The sequence below is a fragment of the Somniosus microcephalus genome, chromosome 15 (genome assembly GCF_052327205.1).
Source record: "Somniosus microcephalus isolate GS21.2 chromosome 15, FLI_Smic_1.0, whole genome shotgun sequence".
Lineage (NCBI taxonomy): Eukaryota > Metazoa > Chordata > Chondrichthyes > Squaliformes > Somniosidae > Somniosus > Somniosus microcephalus.
Window position 1 is genome coordinate 107,094,722 of NC_141001.1, and position 22,783 is coordinate 107,117,504.

Here is a 22,783-nt window from a genome sequence, read left to right on the forward strand (position 1 = left end):
AACATTTGGACTAACTTCTATAACTATCAAATATTAACCTTTTATAAACATAGTATTATCAAAATATTACTCTGACAACATTGCTATTATGCTAAGAACTAAAGATACTCACAGATATTGCGTTTGGCCTAACATATGAAGTCAGATTACATTAGATTGTAAGTGGAACCTCTCATAGCAAATTCTCCATTACTCAAGTCAGGTTCTTCCTGGCAAAACTGCTTCCTGGGGTCAACAGGAAGAAAGGAACAAAGGTCAAATGACCTCTCACAGGAAGAAAGGAACAAAGGTCAAATGACCTCACACAGGAAGAAAGGAACAAAGGTCAAATGACCTCACACAGGAAGAAAGGAACAGATGACCTTTCCAGCTTACAAACTGTTAACACAATAACCGCCACCAGAGGCTGCTATTGCATGTAAAAATGTCCATCGGTCCAGAACACGCGACGTTCTCACTTGGAGATGAGAGTGCTACCAACTGAGCCAAGGCTTTCTCAAAATAAAAATGCCTCTCCGTGAAATATGGTTCCAATTTCTAAAAGTGACAGTCATTCTCAAGAGTGCGAAGACATTTTTGAGGGGGGGCAGAAATTGAGTATCGCCCCGTTTAACTTTAGCGGTAACGAAAAAGTAGCACCGGGCGCTACGCCAGTGAATCCGATGTGAACTTTGGGTTTAGCACTCCAGGAAGGAAGTGGAGCATTAAATCAAGCACTTCCTTTGGAGCGCTAAGGTTCGGCAAGAGGGGCGATAGTGGAGCAGCGCTGCCGGGAACGGAGGCTCCTTCCCTCCTTTAAAGGGAAGGGTCATCGCTGCAGGCTCTACATTAAATTGACGTCCCTCGTCGCCGACGGCAGCCGCGATCCGCGACGATCAGCCCCATGCACTCTAACAGAGTGCAGGGCTGATCAATCGCGGCACAGGAAAAAGTTGAAAAAGCAACCTAAGGGGTGAAAGCAAACTTTTCATTGACACAAGCGGGCCTTACCTTTAAATACTGCTCCCCAAGCGGCTGCGCTCCCCGACAATGCCTCCTGCAGCTGTCGGTGTTGTCGCCCGGTGATGCCGCAGGGAGCGGAACCGAAGTTTGGGCCCAGGGCGCTACCGGGACGCTGCACAGCCGGATGACGTCACGATCTCCGGGCGTAGGAAATCGTGATGCTAGTGGTTACCATTGCCGCAAACCTTCATGTCAATTTCACGGGCGTCGGTACTATCGTCGCGCCCGGTCGCAAAGCCGGAAGCGCTCCTTTAGCACCCCCTGGAGGTGCTAACGGGAGGCGCAAAGGAGGCCAATTTCTCCCCCTTGGTATTTCACAGAGAAGCATTCTGTTATGACACTTGCAATGCTTTTTCAGGTTTTGAAAACTCACATTTATAATGACACCTTGCATTCATATAGCGCCTTTAATGTAGTAAAATGTTCCAAGGGGCTTCACAGGAGCGGTTATCAAACAAAATTTGACACTGAGCCACATATATAAGGATATATATTGGGGCAGGTGACCAAAAGCCTGGTCAAAGAGGTAGGTTTTAAGGAGCATCTTAAAGGAGGAAAGAGAGGCAGAGAGGTTTAGGGAGGGAATTCCAGAGCACACCTGGAATACTGCATACAGTTTTGGTGTCCATACTTAAGAAAAGACATACTTGCTCTCGAGTCAGTACAAAGAAGGTTCACTCGGTTAATCCCGGGGATGAGGGGATGGACATATGAGGAGAGGTTGAGTAGATTGGGACTCTACTCATTGGAGTTCAGAAGAATGAGAGGCGATCTTATTGAAACATATAAGATTGTGAAGGGGTTGGATCGGGTGGATGCGGGGAGGATGTTCCCGATAATGGGTGAAACTAGAACTAGGGGGCATAGTCTTAGAATAAGGGGCTGCTCTTTCAAAACTGAGATGAGGAGGAACTACTTCACTCAGAGGGTGGTAGGTCCATGGAATATGCTGCCCCAAAAAGCTGCAGAAGCTACATCATTACATAAATTTAAAACAGAAATAGACAGTTTCCTAGAAGTAAAGGGAATTAAGGGTTACGGGGAGCGGGCAGGAATTTGGACATGTGTCTAGGTTCGGATCGGACATGGCCCTGTGGGTAGCGGAGCGGGCCCAGGGGCCGTGTAGCCTGATCCTGCTCCTATTTTGTGTGTCTAATTCTGTTAGATTCAGGAGATGGTTCTGTGATAGTAGATTGGTGGTTAGGATCAGATCAGCCATGATCTTATTGAATGGCGGAGCAGGCTCGAGGGGCCGATTGGCCTACTCCTGCTCCTATTTCTTATGTTCTTATGTTCTTAGGGCCTTGGCAGCTGAAGCCAGGGCCACCAATGGTGGAGCGATTAAAATCGGGGATGCTCAAGAGGCCAGAATTAGATCCACCAGGCCGCCTGGGCTCCTTTTAAAGCCAGCTACCTGCTGTTATGCTCCACTTGGTCCAAAAGCGCTTTACAGCCAATGAAGTACTTTTTTTTTGAAGTGCAGTTGTTGAGTCTGTGTTTTCCCAAGTGTAGTTATGCTGAATAAGTGGACACAGACAACAGAATACTTAAACAGGTCTTTAGTAATTGAGGGTCAGGGCTGAACTGAAATACAAACTGCTCCACAGGGTTTATATACTGGTGTGGTCACCACCGGTACTACAATATACAGGAGCCATCAGAAAGTAGTTCATCACCTTAAGGTAGTCTCTTAAGGTGGTACAGGTTACATACACTACAGCAGTCACTTTTGTAATGTAGGAAATGCGGCAGCCAAATTGTGCAGAGCAAGCTCCCACAAGCAGCAATGTGATAATTGCCAGGTAATCTATTTTTTTAGTGATGCTGGCTGAGGGATAAATATTGGCCCAGGACCCAGGACTCCATATGCTCTTCTTCGAACAGCATCATGGGATCTTTTACTTCCACCTGAGAGAGCAGACGGGGGCCTCGGTTAAATGTCTCATCCGGCTTTGCGACCGGGCGCGACAATAAACGGCGGTGCAGGCAACAGGTGATAACCAGCTAGAGGAGATTTCAGACTGTTTGGCTTTGCTCAGGACTTGGATCGGGACCTGAGCTACACCGGATTTTTTTACCCAATGCATCGCAACAATGCCAATAAAACTGCTGCCTGAGCTTACTGCCATGGAAAATTAGTTTTACACCAGCAGATTTTCATCTAATTTATCATAATTAGCCTATGTGTGGGAATGACTGATGCTCTTTGTATAGGTTATGATTTATCATAGTCTGAAATGTAATCAATCTGGTTTTCTACTGGAGTGTGATATTTAGTGTGACTATATCAGAGGAGTTATTAATTAAAATTAGTTTGTTTCCCAAAGTAAGGAATACTCATGCTCTGGAGTGCCAACCAAGTCAACCTTCCTAATATCCACTTGGACAGCAGTCACACAGGGGGGTTGGGTAGTACAGAGCTCTTATCACTTCCCTCATGGGGAAATCTAAAACTCGGGGGCACAGTCTCAGAATAAAGGGTCGCCCTTTTAGAACTGAGATGAGGAGGAACTTCTTCTCTCAGAGGGTCGTAAATTTGTGGAATTCTCTGCCCCAGAGAGTTGTGGAGGCTGGGTCATTAAATACATTTAAAGTGGAGAGAGACAAATTTTTGCAGGATAAGGGAGTGAAGAGTTATGGGGAGCGAGCTGGGAAGTGGATTTGAGCCCAAGATCAGCCATGATCTTATTGAATGGCGGAGCAGGCTCGAGGGGCCAAGTGGCCTATTTCTGCTCCTATTTCGTATGTCCTTATGTCCTATGTCCTATAGCACCATTAACATAGTAAAGCGTCCCAAGCCTCTTCACAGGAGTGTTAGCAGTCAAAATTTGATGCAGAGCCACATAAGGAGATATTAGACTAGGTGAGCCAAAGCTTGGTCTAAGAGGTAGGTTTTAAGGAGCGTCTTCAAGGAAGAGAGATTGGTAGAGAGGCAAAGAGATTTAGGGAGGGATTTCTAGAGTTTAGGACCTCGACAGCTGAAGGCATGGCCACCAATGGTGGAGCGATGAAAATCGGGACTGCGCAGGAGGCCAGAATTGGAGGAGCTGGAAGAGGGCTGGAGGAGGTTACAGGGATCTTGGAGAGTTGCAGGGCTGGAGGAGTGCAGAGATCTCGGAAAGTTGTAGGACAGGAGGAGTGCTTGGAAAGAAAGACTCTACGAGAAGGATGAACCATCCGTGGCTAACTAAGGAAGTTAAGGAGGGTATCAAATTGAAAGAAAATGCATACAAGGTTGCGAAGATTAGTGGTAGGCCAGAAGATTGGGAAATTTTTAGAAACTTGCAAAGGATGACTAAAAGTATAATAAAGAGGGAGAAAATAGATTATGAGAGTAAACTAGCAAGAAATATAAAAACAGACAGTAAGAGCTTCTACAAGTATATAAAAAGGAAGAGATTAGCTAAAGTAAACATTGGTCCCTTAGAGGATGAGACTGGGGAATTAATACAAAATACTGCGGATGTTGGAAATCTGAAATAAAAACAGGAAATGCTGGAAATACTCAGCAGGTCAGGCAGCATCTGTGGAGAGAGAAACAGAGTTATTGTTTCAGCTCGATGACCCTGCGTCAGAACTGGTTCATCGACTTGAAACGTTAACTCTGTTTCTCTCTCCACAGTTGCTGCCTGACCTGCCGAGTATTTCCAGCATTTTCTGTTTTTATTTCTGGGGAATTAATAATGGGAAACAAGGAAATGGAAGACTTTGAACAAATATTTTGTATCTGTCTTCACGGTAGAAGACACTAAAAACATCCCAATAATAGTGGAAAATCAAGGGGCAAAAGTGAAAAAGCACTTGGCAAACTAATGGGACTAAAGGCTGACAAGCCCCCTGGACATGATGGCCTGCATCTTAGGGTCTTAAAAAAAGTGGCTGCAGAGATAGTGGATGCATTGGTTGTAATCTTCCAAAATTCCCTAGATTCTGGAAAGGTCCCAGCAGATTGGAAAACCATAAATGTAACGCCCTATTCAAGAAAGGAGGGAGACAGAAAGCAGGAAACTATAGGCCAGTTAGCCTAACATCTGTCATTGGGAAAATGCTGGGATCGATTATTAAGGAAGTAATAGCAGGATATTTAGAAAATCATGCCACAATCAAGCAGAGTCAACATGGTTTTATGAAAGGGAAATCGTGTTTGACAAATTTATTAGAGTTTTTTGAGGATGTAATGAGCAGGGTGGATAAAGGGGAACCAGTAGATGTAGTGTATTTGGATTTCCAGAAGACATTCGATAAGGTGCCGCATAAAAGGTTACTGTACAAGATAAGAGCTCATGGTGTTGGGGGTAATATATTATCATGGATAGAGGATTGGCTAACTAACAGAAAACAGAGTGTCGGAATAAATGGGTCATTTTCCGGTTGGCAAACGATAACTAGTGGTGTGCCAAAGGGATTAGTGCTGGGGCCTCAAATATTTACAATCTATATTAATGACTTGGATAAAGGGACCGCGTGTACTGTAGCCAAATTTGCTGACAAAACAAAGATAGGTGGGAAGCAAGTTTTGAGGAGGACACATTGGGCTCAATTTTGCCATCGGTGCGGGCTGGGGGCGTGTCAGCCGCTTTTCGTATTAGCCACCCAACTCCAATTTGGTGTGGGAAAAATATGCGATTTTCCCCGAATTGGGCAATTGATTTCCAGCGTGTGGGAACCCCTGGTCCACTTAGTCTTTCCATCCTGAAAGTCGCCTCCGATGATGTCATCAGTGCTGCTGGATTTAAGGTCTGCAAGCAGCCTTGCTTCTTCTGCAGACTGCAAACCTTATGCCCTTTGCTGTGATAGATTCCTCCAGCCAATATGTCCAGCAGTAGGCCAAAGTCTGCACCAAGGTTCGATGACGCCGCCCTGCAAGCTCTGGTGGAGGGAGCAAGAGGAAATAAGGAGGAGCTCTTCCCTTCCTCAGGGAGGAAGAAGCCTCCCCAGCAAACGAAAGCTGTGTGGATGCAAGTGGCCCAGGAGGTCAACTCTTTGTCTATGTGCCACAGAGCCTGGCTGCAGTGCAGGGAGAGGTTTCATGACCTTCTGCGCACCAGAAAAGTGAGTATGACTTTCCCATCACCCTCAATCTGATTCCCATTGCCTCTCCTCACCAGCACTCAGCTTTGACAACCTCTTCCTCCACATCCCACTTGACACTAACATCCCTGCACCCTTACCCATTCCTGCTCTCTCTATGGTCACATTCACCTAACTATTCGACTATGCAGCCCTCACACTCCCTATCACTGTGATGCTATGAAAACAACTGACAACACACAGGGAGGGCCCTTGGTCTTGCCAACTCACTCCATCTTTGTCTCCTTGTAACCATCAATGATATGGATTCTCTACACTCACTCCTTCATTCTCACTCAAACTCCACTTGTCTCCCTCATTGCAGGAAACGAGAACTCACAATAAGAGGGAAAGAGCGATGACAGGAGGAGAGCCACCCTCAGTAGCCCAGCTCACCTCCTGGGAGGAGGCGGCCCTGGAGATTGTGGGAGTGGAGGAGGATGCGCAAGTGGGGGACAGACAGACGGGTGCATCAGAGCAAGCTAGTGACAGAATAGTTTATTATCTCTTTCATTGGCATTGCATGAGTCACTGATAATGATTCTGATGCTCTAACAGATTGACTTTTGATCATCTGCAATATGCAATGTGCATGTAACCTTGGCCTCACATCTCTGACTCTTTCCTTTACTCCCCCACAGGACCATCGAAAGCCCCCGTCCCCACTATCCAGGAGGAACAGCCTGAGCTTCCAGACTCCTCAGAGGAAGCTGCCCCCTCTGAGGGTGCAGCGTCAGCAGAATTCAGCGCACCCAGCACCAGCGCAGATACTCACACCTCGGTGGTACCTTCGCGAGATAGTGCAGTGTTGTCACCTGGTGTATCACAGCTCACAAGTGAGCATCAGCAAATGGTGGAGACAGGGACAGCAGTGGAGAGTCCTAGTCGGAGGGTGCAGGACTCTGCCAGCTCGGCTCAGCTGCATGTCGACCCTCTGCTTCCGGGTCCATCCAGAAGTAGAGCGGTGCTGGGACTCCAGGAAGAGGTGCAGGAGCCTCTGGCAGGTTTAGTTTCCAGGGTCGCTGCGAGTGTGGAGCGAATGGAGGAGTCCATCGCTAACATGAGCCGAGCCTTTGTGGAGGCGTTGGCGCATGAATGCATCACCACGGAAAGGATGGCAACCTCCTTGGAAAGAATGGCTACCTCCATGGTAAGGCTGGCTACCGTAGAGGAGAGGATGGCTATGGTAGAGGAGAGGATGGCTACGTCCATGGAGGAGCTTAGTCGCCAGGGTATGGAAAACATGGTATTTGTTCAGAATAGACTGACATCTCTTGAGGAGCGATGGTCAGCTCTTAAGCAAACAAACCAGACCTTCAGGCAAGTCCTCAGAAGTAGGACTTCCAGTACAGAAATGGGCCCTCATGGCCCCCTGAATTGCAGCAAGGTGCTGTCAAGCCACTTGCTAGCTCTGAAGTGAGGCTGACCCATGAGAGGGATGTTGGTGGCATACAACAAGGAAGTGGGGGCTCCTCTCCAAGCGCTCACACGACCATGCCACTGCAGAGCCCTCGGTCAGAGCCCCACCAGAGTCCCCATCCAACTGAGATCGACATCTCAACCCCTGCAAAGCCGCAGGAGCAGGAGACTGTTGGCGAGCCCTCACAGGTTCGCAGCCTCAGAGGACGCCCACCAAAGGTTTCGAGACAGGAGCAGCAAGAAAGTGAGCAAGGGGTCTCCACATCTGCTGAAGCCACAGGGGAAGCACCATGTAGGAGCTCGCGTAAGAGCAAGATAATGCACAAATAGTCACAAGTGTAGTCACTTGGGTGTAATGTTATGTTTAATGTTGAAATGTCATCAGTTGGTTATTGTCACTGAAAATTCTGATGTCAACTGTTGCAGTTGTGGCGTGTGTCATATCGCTAATGGGGCTTCCACATTGAGGGCTTAGGATGACTTGCAATTGTCAGTATGGTGGTCAGAGTGGTGGGAACCGCAGGTTCTTGGCCATTGTCAATGCTCTGGTAAGAAGCTGCAAGGCAAAAGTGCTTGATTGGTTAGGCTAAGCAGATCTGGCCAAGATGAGTGTGTGCCTTGCATCCTGGCCAGCAATGTGCTCGCATGCTGCTGGCGCTGGTTGAGGCGCCTCTGCAAGCTGGTTGTTGTCGCTCTCCTCCTCCTCCTCCTCTTCTGAGGAGGCTATGTGATGAGCCACTTGTTCCTCAGGCATCTGCAAGCCACGATGCTGTGCCATGTTGTGAAGTGCACAGCAAACCATGACGATTCTGGAGACCTTGGCTGCTGAGTACTGCAGGGCTCCACCTGATCTATCCAGGCATCTGAAGTGCATCTTCAGCAAGCCGATGGTTTGCTCGATTATGGGTCTGGTGGAAATGTGGCTCGAGTTGTAGCGCTCCTCAGCTTCGTTGGATGGGCTCCTCAACGGCATCATCAGCCACGTCCTCAGGGGATAGCCCTTGTCTCCAAGTATCCATCCGTTAAGTTGGTCTGGCGGACTGAAGAGCGCAGGCACACTAGACTGGCGCAGGATGAAGGAGTCATGGCAACTGCCAGGGTACTTGGCACAAACATGCAAAATGTCCTTCTTGTGGTCACACACCAGCTGTATGTTGAGGGAGTGGAAGCCCTTGCGCTTGACAAAAATACCTGGATTGCGATGGGGTGCCTTAAGGGCCACATGTGTGCAGTCAACGACGCCCTGCACCCTTGGAAAGCCTGCCATATTAGCTAATCCAACCGCACGCGCCGTGACACTTGCTTGATCCTTGGAGAAATGGATGTGATTGTGCGCGATGGCAAAGAGGGCATCGTTTACCTGCGTGATGCAAGTGTGTGCGGCCACCTGGGAGACGCCGCTGATGTCTGCTGCTGGTCCCTGGAATGAGCGTGAAGCAAAAAAGTTGAGTGCGGTGGTGACTTTGACGGCCACTGATAAGGGGTGTCCACCTGCTCCTCTGGGCTCCAGACTGTAGTGTATGTAACCTGTGCCACCTTAAGAGACTACCTTAAGGTGATGGACTACTTTCTGATGGCTCCTGTATATTGTAGTACCGGTGGTGACCACACCGGTATATAAACCCTGTGGAGCAAATTGTATTTCAGTTCAGCCCTGACCCTCAGTTACTAAAGACCTGTTTAAATATTCTGTTGTCTGTGTCCAATTATTCAGCATAACTACATTTGAAAGCACAGACTCAACACAGACCTTGTTGCAGCATTGCGCAGATGTCACCCACTACCTCTCGCGAAAGTCTGTGCGTCCTTTGGCACTGCTGCTCAGTCATGTTGAGGTAGCTGATCCTCTGTCTGTAGACCCTGTTTGGGGGTATCTCCTGCACCAACGGGCTTCCATGCGCTGGCGCCTTCTGGCCTGTGCAGCTTCAGATGGGTGAGCAGCAGCTTGGAGCTCCTGCTATTGCTCCTGGAGTTGGTGCTGCTGTTGTTCAGGGTTCTGCTGCTGCCGCGGCTGGTCTTCGTCTGAATCTGATGTCCAGGAGGAAAGGAAATAAATGGTTCCCATTCTTCTGGTATATGCCTCAGTTGAGGAAACACTCATTCAAGGTGGGGAGAGGGGTTTCCCAGGAGGTCACACTGGAGATGGGTGTTAGGCTCCAAACTTCCACACATTGAGTAGGCCTGTTAAAAGTTCCCCAGACCTGAGACAACAAAGTTCTGCCACCTGCAAATGATGATTGGTGAAAACTCCTTTTTAATGGTGGAGCTGCAGCTGTTAGTAAGCAATCAACTTGTGAGGCCGCCAGGATTACCTGGCATGTTCCAGAGGAGGCGTGCAGCACGTGGGAAAACTGTTAAAATCAGAAAGGCCTCTCAAAATGGGATTATAGAGGTTGTTAAGGGCCTTAAGGGCCTATCCCACCTCCAAGAGGCGGGATGGAGATGGGGTCAGAAAACTCGCATGTGGGAAAATTGCTCGGAGGCGGGATCGGGCCCGCCCGCCAGTTTGTGTGATTTTAACACCTCACACGCCTCCAATCCCGCCTCCTTGGGCCTGGCAAAAGCGAGTCTGCAAAGGGATATAGATAGGTTAAGTGAGTGGGCAAAAATTTGGCAGATGGAGTATAATGTGGGAAAATGTGAGGTTATCCACTTTGGTAGGAAGAATAAAAAAGCAAAATATTATTTAAATGGAGAGAGACTACAGAATGCTGCGGTACAAAGGGATCTGGGGATCCTCGTACATGAAACACAAAAAGTTAGCATGCAGGTACAGCAAGTAATTAGGAAGGCAAATGGAATGTTGGCCTTTTTTGCAAGGGGGATGGAGTATAAAAGTAGGGAAGTCTTGCCACAACTGTACAGGGCGCTGGTGAGACCACACCTGGAGTACTGCGTACAGATTTGGTCTCCTTATTTAAGGAAGGATATTCTTGCATTGGACGCAGTTCAGAGATGGTTCACTAGGCTGATTCCTTGGATGAAGGGGTTGTCTTATGAGGAAAGGTTGAGCAGGTTTGGCCTATACTCATTGGAGTTTAGAAGAATGAGAAGTAATCTGATTGAAACATACAAGATTCTGAGGGGGTTTGACAGGGTAGATGCAGAGAGGACATTTCCCCTCGTGGGGGAACCTAGAACTGGGAGGCATAGTTTCAGAATAAGGGGTTGCCCATTTAAGATGGAGACGAGGAGGAATTTCTTCTCTCAGATGGTCGTGAACCTTTGGAACTCTTTACCCCGGAGAGCTGTGGAGGCGGAGTCATTGAATATATTCAAGGCAGAGATAGACATATTTTTGAACTACAGGGGAGTCAAGGGTTATGGGGAACAGGCAGAAAACTGGAGTTGAGGCCAAGATCAGATCAGCCATGATCTTATTGAAGGCTCGAGGGACCAAGTGGCCTACTCCTGCTCCTATTTCTTATGTTCTTAAGTTCTTATGTTTCAGAGGGTTGTAGAGCTGGAGAAGGTTACAGGGATCTTGGTGGGCTGTTGGGCTGCAGGAGGTTACAGAGCTCTCAGAGGGTTGTAGGGCTGCAGGAGATTACAGAGACCTCAGAGGGTTGTAGGGCTGCAGGAGGTTACAGAGATCTCAGAGGATTGTAGGGCTGCAGGAGGTTACAGAGATCTCAGAGGGTTGTAGGGCTGCAGGAGGTTACAGAGATCTCAGAGGGTTGTAGGGCTGCAGGAGGTTACAGAGATCTCAGAGGGTTGTAGGGCTGCAGGAGGTTACAGAGATCTCAGAGGGTTGCAGGGCTGCAGGAGGTTACAGAGATCTCAGAGGGTTGCAGGGCTGGAGGAGGTTACAGAGATCTCAGAGGGTTGCAGGGCTTCAGGAGGTTACAGGGATCTCCGGGGGTTGCAGTCCCCCGGTACTGGCTTCTCCTTCTCGACAGGTTGCCTTTTGGCTGTTGAAAAGACAGGGCATAGGATAAACACATTAGACATTGCTGTGCATGTTGTCCTAATGATCATACAGCGGGGCATAGGAAATACAGCGCAGAAACAGGCTATTCGGCCCAACCAGTCCATGCCAGCATTTATACTCCACTCGAGCCTCCTCTCGTCTTTCCTTCTCTAACATTATCAGCGTAACCCTCTATTCCCTTCTCCCTCATGTGCTTGTCCAGCCTTCCCTTAAATGCATCTATACTATTCGCCTCAACCACTCCCTGTGGTAGCGAGTTCCACATCTCACCACTCTCTGGGTAAAGAAGTTTCTTTTGAATTCCCTATTGGATTTCTTGGTGACTATCTTATATTGATGGCCTCTAGTTATGCTCTTTCCCACAAGTGGAAACATTCTCTCTGTATCTACCCTATCAAAACCTTCCATAATTTTAACGACCTCCATTTTCAAGAGAAATGAGACCCCGGCTGTTCATTCTTTCCTAACTAGGTATAACCTCACAGTTCTGGTATCTAGCTTGCAAATCTTTTTTGCACCCTCTCCAGTGCTTTATAATCCTTTTTATAATATGGCGACTAGAACTGTACAGTTTATGCTGCATCAATCAGACACGTTGCCCATGGAGAGCCAGCCCAGCCCACGGTAAGTCAGCCCAGCCCATGGTAAGTCAGCCCAGCCCACGGTAAGCCAGCCCAGCCCATGGAGAGCCATCCCAGCCCATGGAGAGCCATCCCAGCCCACGGTAAGTCAGCCCAGCCCACGGTAAGTCAGCCCAGCCCACGGTAAGCCAGCCCAGCCCACAGTAAGTCAGCCCAGCCCACGGTAAGCCAGCCCAGCCCACGGTAAGTCAGCCCAGCCCACGGTAAGTCAGCCCAGCCCACGGTAAGTCAGCCCAGCCCACGGTAAGTCAGCCCAGCCCACGGTAAGCCAGCCCAGCCCACGGTAAGTCAGCCCAGCCCACGGTAAGTCAGCCCAGCCCACGGTAAGTCAGCCCAGCCCACGGTAAGCCAGCCCAGCCCACGGTAAGTCAGCCCAGCCCACGGTAAGTCAGCCCAGCCCACGGTAAGCCAGCCCAGCCCACGGTAAGTCAGCCCAGCCCACGGTAAGTCAGCCCAGCCCACGGTAAGTCAGCCCAGCCCACGGTAAGTCAGCCCAGCCCACGGTAAGTCAGCCCAGCCCACGGTAAGTCAGCCCAGCCCACGGTAAGCCAGCCCAGCCCACGGTAAGTCAGCCCAGCCCACGGTAAGTCAGCCCAGCCCACGGTAAGTCAGCCCAGCCCACGGTAAGCCAGCCCAGCCCACGGTAAGTCAGCCCAGCCCACGGTAAGCCATCCTGTTTAACAGATCATGGCCGGAAGCTCCTTCCCAACAGTTCCTGACCATTGACAATAAGAGTTATCCGGAGTATAAATATATAGGTAGCATAGCTGCTGTCTGTTAACACAGGCCTGGGAAGAAAGTGCTAAAGCCACTGTACTTCTGTTCTCCGGATTGGGTAACTATACTCTGGATCTACGCAGCGCTGTTTAATAAGGTTATTAAACTAAATTGTTGTGTGCTTGATGATCTGGTATCCGAAATCAGCGTACTCCATCTTTCGAGCCAACATTCAGTTAACTGGAATGTATCCATTCATTGACATGCATCTTAGGCCATCAGTAGAGATTGTGTCCATTCAATATTGGTGCTTATCCATTCTGGTTTAATTAAATCATGTAAGGCATATTGGCCCAGAAATTCGGGTCGGGGGCTTCCCGCGGGTGCAAGCCCCCGACCTGCACTTACCTTGCGTGCCAGCCGTTGAGCTGTGGGCCCCCATGGAATTGCGATCCTGGGCCTCCTCCAACTGCCGGCGCGCAGTGCTTGCGTATCCCAGGGGCGCAGTTAGTTCGAAGCGTCCCCTGGGATCACGTGGGCCATGGAGAGCCAACAGTAGCAGGGAATGCTTCGTTCATAAGTTTGACAGGACCTGTCAAAGTTATAAATACTATAAGCCCCAAAAAATCACTAAATCCTTAAATAAATTTTTTTTAAATCACTTTTTTTAAATACACTATAAATTACATGAAATAACTATTTTAAGCAATAATTAAAATTTTTGAAAAAAATAGTTTTATTTTCTAACAGGGCTAAAAATAAACTTACCTTTCTTTAAAGTATTTAAAAATAATAAACCTGTGGAAAAAATGTTTTAATTTTAATTAATTCACCACTTACCTTGTAAAAAGCAGGCCTTGCGACTGCTTTTTACATGTCTAACTTCTGGAGACTTACCCTCCCGGGAAAACCTGCAAAAAAAACATAAGTTCGATGCGCACGCGCAGCCTCTCCTGCGCACGCATTCGACTTCTGAACCCCTTCTTTCAGGGCAACGGAAGCGCCGGTTTCCCGCGCATATGCAGTGCATGCAGGAAACCGGCACTTCCATTGGGCTTACGGGTGAGTACCCCGTGCGTACTCACCCGCGGAGACACGAATTTCTGGGCCATTGTCTACCCACATCCTAGGCTGACATTCCAGTGCAGTACTGAGGGAGTGTGCACTGTTGGAGGTGCCGTCTGCCCTCTCAGGAGGACATCAAAGATCCTACAGCATTATTTCAAAGAGCAACAACGGATTTCTCCCCAGTGTCCTGGAAAAATATTTATCCCTCAACCAACACCTAAGAGCAAATTATCTTGTTGTTATCATACTGCTGACTGTGGGATCTTGCTGTGCGCAAATTGGCTGCTGCGTTTCCTACATTACAGCAGTGACTACACTTCAAAAGTACCTCATTGGCTGTAAAGTATTTTTGAGATGTCCTGCGGTCGTGAAATGCACTATATAAATGCAAGTCTTTCTTTTTCTACGGGCGCACTCCTGTCTAGAGCCCTCCTGTCATGGTAGAGCACAAATGCTCCTTTAAACATCATGGTCACCTGTGAACCAACGAGAGCACCACAAGCATGGTCATTGCCACAGAATTTGTCAAATCCTCGGGCTCTGTATGGGGTCCGAGCGGGCGACCTCCTTGAGTCGTAGCCTTAGAGCAGGTAAGGGCATTCATTCAATACGTGTCACCACAAGGCCTGCCAGTGTTCCACTTGTTGTAGGCCATATTTCTTCTGCAAAGAAAAGAACAATGTACATTGTTTGAGGCAAATTGTTTCCGTGGGAACCAAAGGCTGCACCACAGCATGTGTATTGCTGGGCATTGTGGAAGGAAATGTCTAATATCTTGCTAGCTGAGGCTGGCCACACTGAATGAGTGCTTTGTTTCAGTCATTTCTGTAGTGTATGTAACCTGTACCACCTTAAGAGGATACCTTAAGGTGATGGACTACTTTTTGATGGCTCCTGTACATTGTAGTACCGGTGGTGACCACACCGGTATATAAACCCTGCGGAGCAAAGTTGTATCCCAGTTCAGCCTTGACCCTCAATCACTAAAGACCTGTTTAATTATTTCTGTAGTCTGTGTCCTGTTATTCAGCATAACTACATTTGAAAACACAGACTCAACAGTGGCGATGAGTCTGATCTTACCTAGCGGCAGTTGCATCAAAGGAAGCTTCGCCCTCTGAAACGGGCGTCGAACAAGGACATCCACCCTCAACATCCTGCTGGGCACTGCATCGCACGGGAGGCCATCGGGAACCCGGGTTGGGTTCTGGCCACGAAGTCAAACATCAGTGAACATCCCTTCGACGACAGCGGCGGGAAAGCCCGATCGAGCGGCACGGGGGGGAAGTCGGCCGAGTTGTCAGTAAGAGAAGGGGAGGGTAACGACGAAAAAGGCGGAGAACATGACCGCAACCGGTGTCAGGGGCTGGACTGCAATCGGGGCAGAGACGCGCAGCAGCCAGGAAAGCGTTTATGACCACAAGGACCGCGGGAGCGGCGGGGAACAAGAGCAGCAGCGTAGGGGAAAATAAAGGACCACTGGGAGGCGAGAACGGCAACAGCACGGTAATCGCCATTTTGAGTCAGCGGGGGAAGAAGACAAGTGCGGGAAAAGCCGCCAAGTGCGGGAAAAGCCTCCAAGCGCGGGAAGCCGCCATTTTGAAAAAAAATAAAATAAAATAAAATAAAATAATAATCATATCCGAAGGAAAGGAAACTCGACAAGGATGCCAAAAACGGGTAACATCACTGCTTTTGATAGCGATGTAGAAGATTGGGCCACTTATGTGGAACGCATCGAAGTTTACTGTACAACGAATGAGGTACCGGAGGGTAAGAAAGCACTAACCCTATTAAACTCGATGGGTGCGAAGACGTACGGGTTATTAAGGAACCTTGTAACACCAGATAAACCGGTAGGAAAGAGTTTCACAGATATTGTTACTATCCTGCAAGAGCATTTAAACCCCACGCCGCTGCTGATAGCGGAACGATTTAAATTCTACAAAAGAATTCAGCTTAAAGAAGAAAGCAACGCTGAATTCTTAACCGAACTGCACAAGTTATCAAAGTACTGTCAGTTCGGTACAGGACTAGCAGACGCACTGAGGGATAAGTTTGTGTGTGGGCTCCTAAGGGAAGGAACCCAGAAGCGACTGCTAGAGGAAAAGGATCTTACGCTGGACAAAGCTTTCAGCATTGCAGCATCGCACGAGGCAGCAGCACGAGGCGCTGCAGAGATACAGCAAAGGCCATTGGAATTCAGCACCAATGAAATGGCATTGGGCGCAGTAAAGTGCTATCGTTGCGGAAGGACAACACATGACCAGAACCAGTGCTGGTTCAAAGATAAAGAATGCAGGCAATGTGGCAAACTTGGTCACATAGCGAGAGTATGCCGGTCAGGAAAGAAGACCAGCAGCAAAAAATCGCCACAGGAGAAATACAAAAAAGTACACAAGGTGACAGAGAACAGTTCGGATGAACAGAAGATGGATTCAGACTCCAGCAGTAAGGAACTGGGTTGTCTAAAAATACATAATGTGGGTAACACAGCAGACCACCAAACTATCTGGGTCATGCTTCGAATAGCAGGAGTCCAAGTGAAGATGGAATTGGACACTGGATCGGCATTAACGGTCATGAATAAGCAAGATTACAAAAGGTTATTCTCGCACATTCCCCTGAGGGATACGGAGATTGTATTGTAAACATACACGGGGCAAATAGTATACCCCAAAGGAAAGATAAAAGTAAATGTGGTCTACAATGGTAAAGAAAGTCAGAACATGGACTTGTATGTGTTACCTGATGGAGGTCAGCCACTACTGGGACGGGAATGGATCCGGAGAATAAATGTGGACTGGCATTCCATACAAGCACTGACTGTAGATGCCTGTAAAGAGGACGACGTCAAACCTAAACGACTGTCCAAAATATTAGACGATGCTAAGGAGGTGTTCCAACAGGGACTGGGAACACTGAAAGGAATTACGGCAAACATCAAGGTCGAAGAACATGCAAACCCAACATTTTTCAAAGCCAGACCGGTACCTTATGTGATACGACCTGCTGTGGAAGCAGAGCTGGAAGGGCTAGAACATTCAGGAGTACTGTCCAAGGTGGACTGGAGCGAGTGGGCCACACCCATTGTTCCTGTCATGAAGCGTGCGTTGAGCAACAAGCCGGGGCAACCTGGGAAGGTTCGCATCTGTGACGATTTCAAGATCACTGTTAATCCGGTTCTTCACACGGTGCAATATCCACTTCCGCGGATTGAAGATATCTTCGCTTCGCTGTCTGGCGGGAAACACTTCACCAAGATAGACCTGGCGCAGGCGTACCTACAGATGGAAGTGGATGAAGCGTCACGCCAGTATCTCACGATCAACACACATAAGGGCTTATATCGGTATAATAGACTGGTTTTTGGAGTGGCATCGGCTCCAGCGATCTGGCAAAGGGCCATGGAGCAAGTATTGCAGGGAATTCCAGGCACACAATGCTACCTGGACGACATCCTGATTACAGGAGGTGATGATAAGGATCACCTCGCGAATTTGGAGCAGGTGCTCACCAGATTGAAAGAATATGGGCTCAGAGTTAATCGCCAGAAATGTGAGTTCTTTCAAAAGCGAATCTCGTACTGCAGCCATGTCATTGACCAAGAGGGGCTCCATAAGTCACCTGACAAAATCGAAGCTGTTGTGAAGGCTCCTGCTCTGTAAAATGTATCCTAGTTGAGGTCGTTCCTTGGGTTGGTTAACTATTACCACAAGTTTCTTCCAAATTTATCCACGGCGTTACACCCGCTGAACACTCTTTTGCAAATGGGAATACCATGGAAGTGGAGCGCTGATTGTAAGCGGGCTTTTCAAAAGAGCAAGGCACTGATCACCTCTAAGGAAGTGTTGGCTCACTTTAACCCAACGCTGCCTATTCGCTTAGCTTGTGATGCTTCTCCATATGGTATCGGGGCAGTGCTCTCACATAAGTTTCCAAATGGTTTGGAAAGGCCAGTCGCGTTCGCATCCAGATCATTGACCTCCGCAGAGCGCAACTATGCTCAGATAGATAGGGAGACTCTCAGCCTCGTGTGGGGGGTTAAGAAATTTAACCATTACCTGCAAGGCCAAAAGTTTACACTGCTGACAGATCACCAGCCGTTGGTTTCGATTTTCAACCCTAAGAAGGGTGTTCCGGTAATGACGGCGCAGAGGCTTCAGAGATGGTCCCTTTTCCTAGGGGCACATCAATACGATATCGAATTCAAAGGTATAAAGCAACATGGTAATGCTGATGGGCTGTTGCGCCTGCCACTACCTACAGCGGAAGAGGCACCGGCAGTTGACCCTGTCGAGATATTTCACTCGACCATCATCGAATGCTTACCAGTCACCAATGCGGGTATTGAGAGAGAGACCCGAAACGACCCGACACTGTCTCGGGTCTACGACTTGACAGTGAACGGATGGCCAGCACATGGCGACCCACTGTTACCAGCATTCTCAGCCAGACGAGAACAGCTGTCCGTATGTCAAGGAACATTGATGTATGGAACAAGGGTGATTATTCCTCCTAAATTAAGGGAGAGAGTTCTGAAGGAATTGCATGAAGGTCATCTGGGGGGAGTCAAGATGAAAAGCCTTGCTAGGGCTTATGTGTGGTGGCCAGGTATCGACAAACAAATAGAGGATCTGACTAAAAGCTGCTCAGGGTGCCAAAAAGTTCAAAATGCACCTCCAATTGCACTGCTGCATCCGTGGGAATAGCCTTCAACCCCATGGCAACATGTGCATATCGACTTTGCAGGTCCATTCATGGATTCCATGTTTTTGATAGCAGTAGACGCACATTCTAAATGGCCAGAAGTGATTAAGATGTCGACCACTACCTCTGAGAAGACGATCGCAGTTTTAAGAACCATATTTGCAAGGAATGGGTTGCCGGAACAAATATGTTCAGACAACGGACCACAGTTCGTGTCAGAAGAATTCCAGAAATTCATGAAAAAGAATGGGGTGAAACACTATACATCTGCCCCATATCATCCGGCTACAAATGGGTTGGCCGAGAGATTTGTACAAACATTCAAAAAGGCGATAAAGGCCATGAGCGAAGACCATATTCCACTACAGCACAAGGTGGACAATTTCCTGATGGCATATCGAAACGCCACGCATGCAGTGACAAATCAAAGCCCTGCCATAATGTTCTATAACAGGAGGTTGCGGTCCCGGTTGGATTTGTTAAAACCCAATGTGCGAAGGGAAGTCGAAAACAAGCAATTCCAGCACGTAAATAACAAGGCAACTCGGAGTTTTGAAATAGGACAACCAGTGTTGGCCAGGGACTATAGGGATGATAAATGGCAATCCGGAACAATTCGTGCCCGACAAGGACCCTTGATGTACACGGTAGACGTTGGAGAGAACGTAATATGACGTCATGCTGACCAACTCGTGGAATCGAGAACAAGGGTCGACCCCATGTCTACGGCAGAGACACCAGTTGAAGAAGTTATTGAGCCTGTAGCATCTACCTCAAACTCGAACATACATGATGATGTTCAATCCATAGGAGATCAAATGGATGAGTTACCCCAGCAACGAGAACCAGAGACCCCTGAAAGGCGTTACCTGGCGCGGATCAGGAGGCCTCCTCAGAGACTGAATCTTTGAACAGTTTGTGTGAAAATTGTATATATGTTATCCATGTAATGTTTAATTTGGGGTGTACACTGTTAAGCTAAAAGGGGAGGAATTGTAGTGTATGTAACCTGTACCACCTTAAGGGGATACCTTAAGGTGATGGACTACTTTTTGATGGCTCCTGTACATTGTAGTACCAGTGGTGACCACACCGGTATATAAACCCTGCGGAGCAAAGTTGTATCCCAGTTTAGCCTTGACCCTCAATCACTAAAGACCTGTTTAATTATTTCTGTAGTCTGTGTCCTGTTATTCAGCATAACTACATTTGAAAACACAGACTCAACAATTTCGATGTGTTCATAATGATAGCTGTTGAACGATGTTGTTCAGCTGGTAGTAACCACCTCTGCCTTTCGTAGTAAGTAATACGATGAGTATTCATGTAGCATGTGTCAGCCTTGCCTCAGTGGGTAGCAGTTGCATCTCTGAGTCAGAAGGTTGTGGGTTCGAGTCCCACTCCAGAGACTTGAGTACAAAATCTAGGCTGACACTGCAGTGCCGTGCTGAGGGAGTGCTGCAGTGTCGGAGGTGCCAACTTTTGGATGAGACATTAAACCGGGGCACTGTCCGCCCTCTCAGGTGGACGTAAAAGATCCCAATGCACTGTTTTGATGAAGAGCAGGGAAGTTCTCCCCGGTGTCCCGGCCAATATTTCTCGCTCAACCAACACGAATATCTGGTCATTATCACATTGCTGTGGGCAAATTGGCTGCCGTGTTTTCTATATTACAACAATTACTACACTTAAAAGAAAAAGTACTTCATTGGTGGTAAAGTGCTTGGGGAGCTGGTGAAAGGCGCTATATAAATGCATGTTCTTTCTTTACTTCTGTTTTACACTCCACGGGTGTCAAGTTACTGGATAAATTTGCGTTAAATTACAAGCAAACATGGCTGACACCTACAACCTCCTTGAACAGCCCTTTCTACCAATGTAAGAGAATTGACATGCCCATATGTAACACTGTGAAATAATTGGCAGTGATCCTCATTGTTTATCTTGTACTTTTCTTCAAATTGGACATCATCTGTGCATCATTCCCAGTGCACTGGCTTGTGGATACTGAGTTTACTTGATTGCCTTTTATACCTCCTGGACTCTGCGCTCAGTAATGGCTTCTGTTCTGACCTGAAGGGGACATTTGGACAATCATTCACGTTGCCCGTAACGATCTCTTTGAAGTGGGCTTTTCATTATCTCCTTGCTCTCTCCATTAGTGCTCAAATTCACACACTGGACGTCTGATTTGAGGTACTGAAAGTTCATTATGGTATGATGTATATACTGAGGGGATGAAATGGGAGATTCCGCAGTACTATTGCGGGTGTCTTCAGATTAGCCACTCAGTCATGCACTTGACCTCCAAGAACAAAACTTCTGTGTTCTTGCGAGTGCATTAAAGCCAGGGAGAGAAAAAATAACTCTTATTTCACAAACAAACATTGTGTTAAGAGCACATTAAACAGCTGAGAGCTCACTGAATGGGAGGATTGTAGGAATGGTCAAATTCCTATCTAGAGATTGAGTTCGACGCAGGCAATCAATCAAAAAGGTTTTTAATGTCAAACTAACGAGTTTAAACAGAATGATGCAAGAGAACTATGAATACAGGTATTAACAGGTCGGAGGCTCCACGAGGACTGCCTGGGCGGTCCCGTGGAGGGCGTCATGACGTCATGATGTTTTTCCCGCATTTGGGTGATCACGTGATTAGCGGCATGACGCCATCGCATTTGCCCGCACTCTTAAAGGGGCCGCGCACTGTACATGCAAACAGTATATACAATGGTACAGATTTTGTCTGTAGCTAACACATCATTAAAGGGAATTATGTACAGTTGTTCAGAGTCCCTTAGTGGCTCTGCCACATGCGCCCCCCCAGAATTGTCTTTAACGGAAAAAGTCAAACGGTGAGGGGGTCTGACAAGCCTGTCAGAACGACTCCTGTATTCCCGAAGCAGAAGCTGTTGGATGGCGGGCGGACTGGCGGGTGGTTGCACTTGTTCTGGCGTGACGACGGTGGACGGCCGACCTCGTCTCGGTGGCTGTGCAGTCTCGAAGGGAGGGTCAAGGTCCAGGTGTGCCGGCTTCAAATGGTCGATGGAAATGTGGTCCGGTTTACCACCGCCATCCACCTTGAAGGTTTTGTCTCCTGCCTCTAACACATGGAAAGGACCAGTGTATGGGGGCTTGAGCGGATCCCAGTGAGCATCGTGGCGGATGAACATGTAGTCGGCTTGTTTCAGCTCCGCTGGAACGTGAGAGCCCTGAAACCCGTGATGCAATGTGGGAACCGGCGCGAAACATCTGGCTGCTTCCTGGTGACTGATAAGCTGGCGTGAGGCGTACCATGGCTCCGTTGGTGTTGGCAAGAAATCCCCTGGCACTCGCAGCGGCTGACCATAAACGAGCTCTGCCGCGGAAGAGTGAAGATCTTCCTTGGGGGCCGTGCGAAGGCCCAACATGACCCACGGCAGCTTGTCTGCCCATCCAGCATCTTGGAGGCTGGCCCTCAGTGCGGCCTTAAGCGATCTGTGAAAACGTTCACACAGACCGTTCGCTTGTGGGTGGTAGGTTGTGGTGCAGTGTAACTTGACACCGAGTCGTTGAGCCACCGCATTCCAGAGTTCAGAGGAAAACTGCGGTCCCCGGTCCGAAGAGATGTCAGCAGGCACTCCAAAACGGGTGACCCATGAAGAGATGAACGCCCTGGCCACGTCCACCGAAGTAGTAGATGACAGGGGAACTGGCTCCGGTCATCTGGTGGTGCGATCTACTATGGTCAGGATGTGCGTAAAACCGTGGGAAGGTGGAAGTGGACCTACCAGGTCCACATTAACGTGGTCAAACCGTCGCTCAGGAACTGCAAAGGTGGCCAATGGAGCCTTGATGTGGCAGACCACGCAGGTGTTGGCCCAGTCGCGGACATCTTTATGCATGCCCCACCAAACGAACTTAGATGACATTAGCTTCTGAGAAGCCTTCATTCCTGGGTGTGACAACCCATGTATGGCGTCAAACACCTTGTGGCGCCAGGCGACTGGCACAATAGGGTGAGGGTCCCGAACGGAGACGTCACACAGCAACGTGGTACCAGCTGAATGGAACCTGACGTCGGCCAACTGGAGGCTAGTGGTGTTGGTGCGGTAAGCCTGCACTTCTGGGTCTGAGACTTGGTCTGCTGTCATGAGGGCGTAGTCGATGCCCAGCTGGACCGCATGCACGGTCGCACGGGAGAGGCAATCTGCCACCAGGTTGTCTTTACCGGCCACGTGCTGAA